Source organism: Dromiciops gliroides, chromosome 1 (assembly GCF_019393635.1).
Source record: "Dromiciops gliroides isolate mDroGli1 chromosome 1, mDroGli1.pri, whole genome shotgun sequence".
NCBI classification, from domain to species: Eukaryota; Metazoa; Chordata; class Mammalia; order Microbiotheria; family Microbiotheriidae; genus Dromiciops; species Dromiciops gliroides.
The window spans coordinates 689,476,389-689,486,298 of NC_057861.1; the positions used below are offsets into that span (position 1 = coordinate 689,476,389).

Here is a 9,910-nt window from a genome sequence, read left to right on the forward strand (position 1 = left end):
AGTTGATATTGATTAACACTTTGTGGTCAGGGTTAGCTTACTTACAATCAGTTTGTAAGTGTGATGAGTTCTTTATTAAAGTATTTGGACTTGAGACTTATACTAATTTTTTGGATTGTGAAATCAAAATGTTGGTAATTAAAGACACACCAAGCTGTATTTGTACTCTTTTACAGAGTATGGATTAAATCAGCCTCCAGGAGAACCAAGGAACTTTTGGGTGTGGTGATGTATCCTCTTCCTTCCCTGTGCATCACAATACTGATGTCATGCACATGTGCCAGTCAGGGACCGTTTTTTCCAAAGTAACAACTTTTATTTTGAAAATATTGAAAAAGAAAGACTATGGGACAGATAGGTAGTACATTGGAAAGAGCACCGGCCTTGGATTTAGGAGGACCTGAGTTCAAATCTGGCCTTAGACACTTAACACTAGCTGTGTGACCCTGGAGAAGTCACTTAACCCCAATTGCCTCACCAAAAAAAGAAAGAAAGAAAGAGAGAGAGAGACTATAACTAATGTAAGTAATTTTAAATATTATTTGCTAGTCCATATCAAATAAAGAGATTCTGAATGCTAAGGAATAGAAATTTCTTGGGAACAATTCCAAAAGCTTGAAACATTCTGGTCCTACGTCTCCATTTAACAATATTCTAAATGTTTGCGCCAAACCACCCCCCAAATCAAGATGCATTGGCATTGGATTTTACTGCCATCAATTTATTGGCAAATTCTTCTCAAGATGGATGTTACATTAATGGAAAACTTATTTTTAAATCATCCTGAAAGTTGACAAACAGAATGTCAGGAAAGTCAACTCCAGAACACAAAAACAATCATTTTAATGGGATGTCAAAATATGTATCAAAAATGTACCAACATTGATGGGAAAAAAGTATTTTTAAACACATACCAGCATAGGAAAAAGAAGAGCCCCACCAGTGATAAATGGATCATGTAGCTGAAATATTCTTCTTCATTGATATAACATTTTTCCCCAAGTATTGAAAATTGCACATTTGTTTCTATTCATGAAAGTCTGGAACAATTTTTTAATCTTGTAAGGGGTTGGAGAACCCAATAAAAGAACTATTTAATAAAGTTCTAAAATTTCCTTGAACATAAAACCAGTACAGAACATTCTCTAGATATTAAATAGGAACAGTATAAGTAGAAGGAGGCAGAACAACAAGTAAACAATGCATCAGGGCAGCTGGGGAATAAACAACAACATTGTTTTCATAAGCTTTGTTTTAAAAGAAATAGTATCTAAATCATGAGGAGTGGTGGTCAAGCTGGACTATGTTCTGATCAGATCACATATGGAGGATTTTGTTTTGTTTGGGGCCCCTGACTTTAGGATATTGGCAAGCTGGACAAAATCCAAGAATGATTAGAACTAACATATATGGATCAGTTTCACCTTCTGGAGATGTTTAGTCCCAAGAAGTGAAGACTTGGACAAGATGCTCATTTTTTTTTAAGTATTTGAGGAGTTTCCATAAAAACCATTGTGGGTGTGGGGGGGTGTTGTTTGTTTTTATTTTGTTTTGTTTTGTATTTTGTTTTGTTTTGATTTGTTTTGCAGGGCCTCATAAGACAGAGCCATGAGCTTTGGGTAGGAATTTGGGGGAAGTACATTTAAGCTTGATATAAACTTTTACCTTCCTAATTGCTACAGCTGCCTCAAAGTTCAATGGGCTGACTCAGAAAGACTAATAGGTTTCCTCAAAGGAGTAGTGAGAGTGAAAGTGAGAGTGGATGAGCTCCTGTCAAAGATTTTATAGAGAGAATGTAAACCAATTCAGGAATGGGTGAGACTAGATGCTCTCTGAGGTTCCTTGAAACTCTGAAATTCTTCTTTTCTTTAATAGGTGAGATCTAGGCCAACACAGGAAGAGACATAAATTAACCACATACAATGTAATAAAGAAAGCATGTCCCATCCAGAAAGTATTTTATGAAATTAGAATATTCAGGAAAAATAAACACATTAAATGTGAAGGAAGGGACTATACTAGATTTCAAGTTTGCCCTGGTAAACTGCTCTAAATAATAAAGATTTATTTAATTAAATTGAATTAGATGAAACATACCATATGACATTTACCCCTTTTTGTTAACTCACACCACAGAGCCTGATTCTCTTATGGATCAGAAATAAGTTTATTCCATGGGCACAGATTACCCATTTAACTGCAGTCAGTAATTTCATTGCTGTTGTTCAGTCATTTCAATCATGTCCAACTCTTCATGAACCATTTGGGGTTTTCATAATAAAGATACTGCAATGGTTTGCTATTCCTTTTCCCAGCTCATTTTACTGATGAAGAAATGGAAACAGAGTTAAGTGACTTGCCCAGTGTTGCATACTACTAGTTTCAAAGGGAATGAGATAGAAAGCAGAATCTGATCTATTGATTACTAGGAAATTTAAAAAAAACACATGTATATCTAACTGAGGAAGAGGCAATAGGCATAAAATTAAAGTAGGAACTAATAAAATGGAAAGAGTACTGGATTCAGAGTCCACTTCTGTGTCTGAGTCCTACTTCAAGTCTCTGGAGGAAAATTCAGTTCTTTCAACCAAAGTTTCTTTATTGTTAAATGGGGAAATAAATAACATGTGCATGACTTATATCACAAGAGAATTGTGAGGAGTTAATGAGATTATGTGTAAAGTGCTCTGTTATGAGGAATATTATGGATACAAAACATCATTATCACCATAAACTAGATATATGAAGTAAGGTAAGGTTTTTTTGGGGGGTGGGGAGTGGGGGGTTGATTATGAAACAGATCCACTGTTAATAAAAGGTAAACTACATGAAGACAAAGATTGTATCAGTTTTCTATTTATATCCTTAGTCCCTGGTACATAAGCACTTAATAAATACATGATGATTGATTATTTTTATATTCATGAGACATTTATGTTTTGACAGTGTGAGGAAAGTGAAGCATGAAGAAGCTGTGGGATCATAGATTGAGGGCTAGAAAAGGTACCTTAGCTATCATTCAATTTAAGCCTCCTATTTAATAAATCAGGGAACTGAGGCCCACAGAGCCGAAGTGACTTACCAGAGTTATACTGATAAAAAATGGCAAATATGTCCCTTGAACCCAGGTCGAATGACTTCAACTGTGATGTTCATTTCATTGTATTATTGTCTATCCAGATCTAGAATTTGAACCTAGGTCCCTTAACTACAAATGCAACATTCTTTCTATAATTATCTGCTGGCACAAAGGTATAAATTATAATGAACCACATTCATCATCAAGGAAAAGGCACAAGAGAATAAAAGATTTTCCCCCTTTATTTCTAAGGCAGCTTCATCTTGTGCTGTAGCTGCCTGAAGTAATACATGCACACATCCTTTCTAATATGGAGATTAGTCCTTGATTCTACTTAAATTAAAGCAATACATTTCCTTTCCTGTGATTATTAATCTGATTTGCCTCTCACAAATGAAAGACTTTCAAATTATCTACTGGAGGTGTACTTGATAGAACTTTCTGAAGACATGCCAGGGACTGAGTCTACTCTGAAATAAATTACATGGGCAAAAGGAAAGCTATCATTAATTACTTTATCACATAACTCTTGCTTAACATTTTGGAAGTTGCCATGGTGACCCCAGAATTGGCTTCCTATGTTATATTTAGTGCTCGTTTACATGTAGCCAATTTGCATTTTAAAGACCTAACATCTATCATTCATTCAAACAGTTACTTATTCCATGATTGGAGTTGCTCTATTGGAGATCTGACACCTACCCCCCACCTTCAAAAGTTGCCAAGTGTGTCCTATTACAATGGTTTTAAAAATTCATTTACAAATTTTTTTTCAAATTATTATTCTATCAGGTTCCTATTCTTTAAAAATATTAATAACAGGTAATTCATTATAGACTGACCTAAGGTTTGATGAGTTAATTAGGTTTCCAAACCTGTAATCTTATCTTTCATAATTAATGCCATAATCAAATTCATCTAAACTCAATTATGAAAAGAGTGACTGTGTGAATATTATCAAAAAGAGGGAGCCAAATATCACCACAAAAGGCACCTGCACCCTTAACAGTGTATTTGTTAGCCATCTAGGAATAGGTGAGTAATGAAAAGGGGATCCCTATACTTTACTAAATTGGGAAATTAATTATATAAGTATTAAATATTCTGTTACTGTGATGACTTTCAACTTTTTCCAAACTCTTTGGGAATATAAAATGAGCAAACAGCACTTTCTTCCAGTTGTATATAAGTGATTTCTAATTAGTTGAATGACCCCTGATTGTGAACTCTTCAATTATTTTGTTATTCTTTTCACTACTCTTTTCCATTTGTCATATACTAATTTTAACTTTATGAATCTCATATATAGATGTCTCTACATATTTAACTCACATATAAAGGTCTTTATATACACATATATGTATGTATGTATGTATGTATGTATGTATATATATATATATATATTTTTTTTTTTTTGTGGGTGTATATGTGTGTATGTGTGTTTATGTCACAGTGTTAAAGTGAATGGTGCCCCTCATCCTATTAGAGATTTGTTGCCCATATTTTTTCTGGGTTTATGTCCTCTTTCTCTCGTCTGGAAGGTAGTGACACTCTTTACTTCCTCTTCCTCTTTCTCTTCCTCTTCCTCTTCTTCTTCCTCTTCTTCTTCTTCCTCTTCTCCTCCTCCTCCTGCTCCTTCTTCATCTCCTCCTTCTGCTCCTTCTCCTCTTGCTTCTCCTCCTCCTTCTTCTCCTCCCTGTCTTTTCTCTGAGCATGTTTCTACCTCTTAGTTACTTGCTTCCAGCATTATTCCCAGTAAATACAACCCCAAATTTCAGTTATCAGTGGTTAATGCTCTATATGAAGACTAACTAAACATTTAAACAAAGGAATCCTTCAGATTTTTCCTCTGAGATGCCATGAAGTAGCTCAAAAGAGAAATAAAATACAGGATTATGCTCTTGTCCAGGGGTTTCAGCAATACAAAATTTGTCCCTATATACCTCACACCTGATTGGCCCCAAGTAGTTTTTCTATGACTGTCTCTCTCCCCTTTCCTTGCAGCAGTAGAGTCTGACACTTAATCTTTCTCAACCTCAGGTGGCTTTTTACACATTTCTGTCCTCCAGCTTCATTTTTCTTCCCCTTATCTCATCAGGAGTTGGATTCATCTTTGAATCTATCTGCTAGATTCTTCAAAGTGACTTGTAAATATTACCCTGATGTGTATCCTATAAGTTTTCACTATATGGAGTTTTCCTTTTTTTGATGCAGTCGTATAATTAAGTCATGCCTCATGAAGGGAACACAGAATGTGGCCTTTATATGCCAAATAGTCTCAGAATTTGTTGCCTAGTTCCTTTACTGTGATCAGATCAATGAGAGGCTGACACTATTATGGGAATAGGACTCAATTCCTATGAATATGGCAGAAAATCTTCTGTCACTGAAGTCTTCCTCTCTCTTTTAATTTTGATATGAAAGTCCCTGCTGTATGCTCCCAGATTTTCCCTTCTAGTTTGTAATTCTTAGTCCCCAGGCTCCATACATGATCCAGAGAAGAGGTTAGGCAGTAGCTGAGATTCTGCATGGTCATATCCCCTGACATCTCCCTGTTCCTAACAAGCCCCATGCATTAGGCCCTGGCGTCCAACCCCATGGAATTTGTTAGAGCAGGCCATGGAAATTTGTGATCCAGAGATGATGGCACCAAGAGACAATCTATAGAAAGTTACATTCCCAGTCTCCAGAATTTCATTGATGATAGCAACAGGACCAGGCCATAACTGGAGACACAGATTGAAACCCTGAAGGAAGAACTGCTCTTCATGAAGAAGAATCAGATCTCAGGCTCTAGGCTGACTGTGAAGGAGAACTTTCCCAAATCCCAGGAATAGAGTAAGGTCATGGTCAAGCCCAATATGATGCTCTGACTCAGAAAGACAGAGAGGATCTTGAGAAGAACTAGTCCCAGAAGACTGAGATCACTGTGGCTACCCACACAAGCTCTGGGGGATAGAAGCTGCTTGAAACACTGGCACTCAGCTAAAACATACAATCAAGTCCTTAAAGATTGACCTGGGCTTTGTTTAAAAATCTAAAAACCAGGGGCAACTAGGTGGCACAGTGGATAGAGCACCAGCCCTGGAGTCAGGAGGACCTGAGTTTAAATCCAGCCTCAGACACTTAACACTTACTTAGCTATGTGACCCTGGGCAAGTCACTTAACCCCAATTGCCTCACCAAAATAAAAATCTAAAAACCAGCTTGGAGGAGAGCCTGAGAGAGGTGGAGACTCACTCTACTGTATAGGTGGAGCAGTTCAATATAGCCTTCTTACACCTTGAAGCAGAGGTGGGATAGATGGGCACAGAGGTGCAGTGTCAGGCACAGGAATATAAAGTGCTGCTCAACATCAAGGTCAAATTGGGAACGGAGACCAACACCCATCAAAATTTGCTAGAAGATGGAGAGAACTTCAATCCTGTCCATGCCTTGGCCAGCAACAACACTTTCTTGTAGAATATCTATAAGACTAGAACATTGAGGACTGTCATATATATACATACATACATATATATACCCATACATACATACATACATACATACATACATACATATATATATATATGTATGTACGTATGTATATATAGTCTGTTTTTTGGTTGGGCAATGAGGGTTAAGTGACTTACCCAAGGTCACACAGCTAGTAAGTGTCAAGTGTCTGAAGCCAGATTTGAACTCAGGTCCTCCTGACTCCAGTGCTGGTACTCTATCCACTGTGCCACCTAGCTGCCCCTTTTGAATTTTTTTTTTTGTGGGGCAATGAGGGTTAAGTGACTTGGCTAAGGTCACACAGCTAAGTAAGTGTTAAGTGTCTGAGGCTGGATTTGAACTCAGGTCCTTCTGAATCTAGGGCCGGTGCTTTATCCACTATGCCACCTAGCTTCCCCCCACCCCCACCCCTTGAGGACTGTCAATGCTAATGTGGTAGAAGACACTGAGGACACCAAGTTCCTGCAGCATTAGGGCATAAAGTGAGGACCTAAGCTGAGCCAGAAAGTTAATAAAGACTTTTTGAGAGGCAGAGGCAAGATAGTGGAGAAAATATAGGGACTTGCTTGAGTTCTCCCAAATTTCTCTCCAAACAATTTAAAATAATGCCTCAAAAATGAATTCTGGAGTGGCAGACAAAACCCACAAAAGCATGGGGTGAAACAATTTTCCATTCCAAGACAACTTAGATGGTTGGCAGGAAAGGTCTGTTGCACTAGGGTGAGAGTGGCGCACAGTCCAGTAAAGGCTGTGCCAGTTCATGCCACACCCCAGCAAATCAGCAGCAAGCCTCAGGAGCAACTGAATCAGCTATAGGAGTGGTGGCTTCCAGAGCTCTCAGTCCACATATGTTAAGGTGTGTAATGGAATTTATTAATCTGATCATTGACAATGCTATGCTAAGGTTTAGTAAAAATCCAGCAATTCAAACAATTAAAGAAGAGAATCCAGCTTTCCAGACCAGAGTCCAGAATCCAGTTTTCCAGATCAAAGTCCAGAGCCCAGTTTTCCAGACCAGAATCCAGCTTCGTCCTGATGACATCTTACCACTTCAAGAAGACAAGAGAACTCAGAGACTTTATATGAACTTTGTTAGTTTTTGTTATCTCCTTCTGTTATTATATACCATCTGTAACATGTATTCTCTGCAGAGGCGCTCCGTCTGCAAGACCAATGTCAAAGCATCGCGTTCATGAGGGACTGCCCCCTCTGGACTTTTCTCTCTCCTTTTTCTATATTGATATTAACATATTATTAGCTAGCATAGGATATTATTTTTGGCTGTTTCATTGAGCAGACTCATTCGTTTTTCAAATGAAACAAAGTGGGGAATGTGGTAAAAAACAGCATACTACTGAAGCAGCTTTTGAAGGACCGCCCTTTTGGGGAGGAGACTGTGACGAACAGCCATGTGCCTGCTGCTGCCCGGGAGAGTTTGGCCAAGCATGCCGTACTTCAGGGATGCCAACTTAAAACTGGGGGGTAGAATGGAAGCTCAGTCTGGCACACTCTGGCTTCTCAGTTTAGCGGTGACGGTGCGTTCTGGTGATCGGCTCTGGTTCTCGGCCTGGCAGGCAGTTTTGGGATTCAGTGAGTTTTATAAAGGAATATAGACTAAGCTTAGATATAAGATTTTTCATTTGTATTTCTACTTTCCTATTTCCCTAATCAGTATCACCTGTTTGTTGGCTAATTAATTCCCAAGCAATAAAAGCTAATCCGTCTCTGATTAAAGCTCAGAGGCTTCTTTTTCTTACTGGTCTGGGAGATATATAAGGGAAAGGTTAAAAGGGGAGTTTAATGATCTTATATCCAATTTTAAATCTCACAGGTGGTTGGATAACTCATCAGAAGGAAATCACAGGGGCCTCTTTGCTATGTGTAATACACTTTTCCAATGCCCATACAAGGATCCTGGTCACAGTTTTGGGTTGCAGTCCAAGGGATAAGAGAAGCACTAAAACGAAACAGTTTGCATCTGTAGGGAAGCAGTTTGGTCATGGTTTTATTGTGGAAAAGGGTGCTTGTGGCCACTTGTAAACAGAACACAGATCAGGAGTGGAAAGATCACAATTCTCCTTAGATAATACCACTTTGAAAGAACTTAAAACTTACAAACTCCCAGTACCAACTCTGAGAGAAGCAAGAATGGCTTGAAGCTTGAGACAGTGGCCACCGTTCCCTAGGAACAGAGCACCACTTTAACAGAGAGTTAAAAAAAATAAAGAAATAGGCTGGAGAATCAGCAAACAATGACTACAACAAAAGAACTTGACATTAGAAAATTATTATTGTGACAGGGAAGATCAAAATGCAAGCTCAACAGAAGCCAACAAAGTTCAAATAACTACGGACAAAGCCTCAAAGAAAAAAGATGAATTTGTAGCAGTCCCAAAAAGACTTTCTAGAATAACTCAAACATGTTTTTAAAAATTAAATAGGAAAGGTAAAACAAATATTAGAAAAGTAAATGAGAGTGATACAAGTAAATCATGAAAAAAGAAGCAAGATTTTGATAAAAAAAAAAAGCACAAACAATATTGAAGAAAATAACACCTCAAAAACAGAATAGTCCAATGGCAAAAGATATACAAAATCCATAAATGCATAATTGGCTAAATGGAAAAAAAAAGAGTTAAAAAATTTCACTGACTGGGGCAGCAAGGTGGCACAGTGGATAGAGCACTAGCCCTAGATTTAGGAGGACCTGAGTTCAAATTTGGCCTAAAAGACTTGAGACTTAATAGCTGTGTGATCCTGGACAAGTCACTTAACCCTCATTGCTCCGCCAAAAAAAAAAAAAAAAAAAAAAGAAAGAAAAGAAAAGAAAGCAACCAAAAGAATTAAAAAAAAAAAAGAGAGAATATAAAATACCTCAATGGATAAATAAGTAACTTAGAAAAAAGATCTAGGAGAGATAATTTGAAAATTATAGGACTGTCAAAAATGGCAGAGTAAAGACATTAAATATACAGAGCTCCTGACACATTTACCCCCAAAACAGCAATAAAACAAGCCCCGGGGGGGGGGGGAGCTAGGTGGCACAGTGGATGAAGCACTGGCCCTGGATTCAGGACTCCCCGAGTTCAAATCTGGCCTCAGACACTTGACACTTAACTAGCTGTGTGACCCTGGGTAAGTCACTTAACCATTATTGCCCTGAAAAAAAACCACACAAAACAATCAAACAAACAAAAAAAACAATCTCTGGATCAGCAAAACCCACAAAAAGATGCTGAGGTTATTTTGCAGATTAAAGGGGGCTGTACCGGGCTTTGAACAGAATCTAACCTCTGATCATGCCAACACAGACCTCAAACATGCTGAGCAAGGGGA

General features: G+C 37.9%; 1 pseudogene; it reads left to right on the top strand.

The window, feature by feature from the left end:
• Nucleotides 1–5,847: 5,847 nt before the first annotated feature.
• LOC122753660 lies at nt 5,848–6,541 on the top strand (annotated as a pseudogene).
• Nucleotides 6,542–9,910: the final 3,369 nt, after the last annotated feature.